This window comes from Castor canadensis, chromosome 6 (genome assembly GCF_047511655.1).
Source record: "Castor canadensis chromosome 6, mCasCan1.hap1v2, whole genome shotgun sequence".
Classification (NCBI taxonomy): domain Eukaryota; kingdom Metazoa; phylum Chordata; class Mammalia; order Rodentia; family Castoridae; genus Castor; species Castor canadensis.
In genome coordinates, this window is record NC_133391.1 from 125,341,295 (window position 1) to 125,342,814 (window position 1,520).

Consider the following 1,520-nt stretch of genomic DNA (forward strand, 5'->3'; position numbering starts at 1 on the left):
CTGTAAGACATTTGGCAGATTTGAAGCTGCATGGAAAGAGAAGGGTGGGAAAGTGTGAAAGTGATTGATAGAAGGTAAGTTGTCATATGTCATGTCAAAAAATCACTGGATTATGCCAGCATTTATTAATTTTAAAAATATATAACTTGAAAATAAGGTAGTTGCTACTTCATAAGCAGTATGCTCAAAAGTAATTGAAAATAATTATTAAAAATGTAAAATAATTCCCGATTGACACAGTATACTTCCTGTCCTAGCCCCAGAGCCTGTAAAGGTGAACCAACTGGGGCTGAGTGGGGGAAAAGAGGAAAATGTATTCCAGGAGAAACTGTCTGAGGGATCATCAGAATTTCTGCACATGGGAAAGGGAAGAACCATTACTCAAAACATATGTGTTTTGAGGGCAAGGTTTTGGAAGTTGGATAACATCAAACAGGGACTTTTCCTTATACAACTTAGCTGTTGAGTTACCATACTGTCATTTTCATCTTCTAATAAAGGTACTTTTTCTTTAAAAAATGGAAAATATTTTAGAATTTGCTGGCAATTGACATAGAAAGTTTTTCATATCAAGGTTTGTGGAAGGCAATTAAGAGAATGCTTGTAGGAAAAATTTCACCATAAAATTCACACATAATGACAAAGCAAGGCACAAAATTAGTGATATTAGCATTTTTACTAAGGAAATTAGAATAAGAACAAAATAAATTCAAAGCAAGTAGAAATAAAGTGACAACAAAGAATAGGTATCAATAATATGGCAAAGGAAGCAAAGACATGTTCATGAAAATATTTTCAGTGGAAGGGATAAAAAATTTCTGAAAAGATTGTTAGAGTGAAAAGTAGGTTAGAGAGTAAACTACATGTGAGAGATGCTATGAGTCTAACTTTGTGCTTTGAAATTCAGTTTCTTTAGGCATTTATTGCTAATGCTTCCTTCTTGGAACTGTTTTTGCTACAGTTCCCATGTTGTGTTTTCATTCTCTTTGTCTCAAGATAGTTTTAAACTTCTTTGTTGATTTTTTCCTTAACCCATTGGTTGTTCAGGAGCATGTTGCTTAATTGTCACATTTGCAAGAATTTTCCAAGAGTCCTCCCATATTTGATTTCTAGTTTTACACTATTGTGTTCAGAAATGATACTGTATTTTATTGAAGCCTTTTTGATTTTTTTTGTGGTAGTTGGGAATGAACACAGAGTCTCACAAGTTCTACCTCTTGAGCCATGCCCTCAGTCCTTTGCTTTTTAATTTGTCTTTCAGTGTCTTGAATTTAACTTTACCCAGGCTGGCCTTAGGCTGTGATCCTACTGTCTCTACCTCCTGAGTACCTGAAATTACATGTGCAAACTGTCACTCCTGGCCATTTTTTTAATTTAAATTTTGTTTTGTCAGCCTAATATATAGTTTATCCTGTATAATGTTCCATGCAACTGGAGAAAAATGGGTATTTTGCCACAGTTTGATAAAAAGTTCTCTTTTAATATGGTCAAAATGTGTCTAGCACTTCCTTAATAATTTT

General features: G+C 33.8%; 1 pseudogene; it reads left to right on the forward strand.

Annotated features, from left to right (window-relative positions):
• The first annotated feature begins 225 nt into the window (after window positions 1–225).
• LOC141424478 (small nucleolar RNA SNORD22) lies at window positions 226–341 on the forward strand (annotated as a pseudogene).
• The last annotated feature ends 1,179 nt before the right edge of the window (window positions 342–1,520 follow it).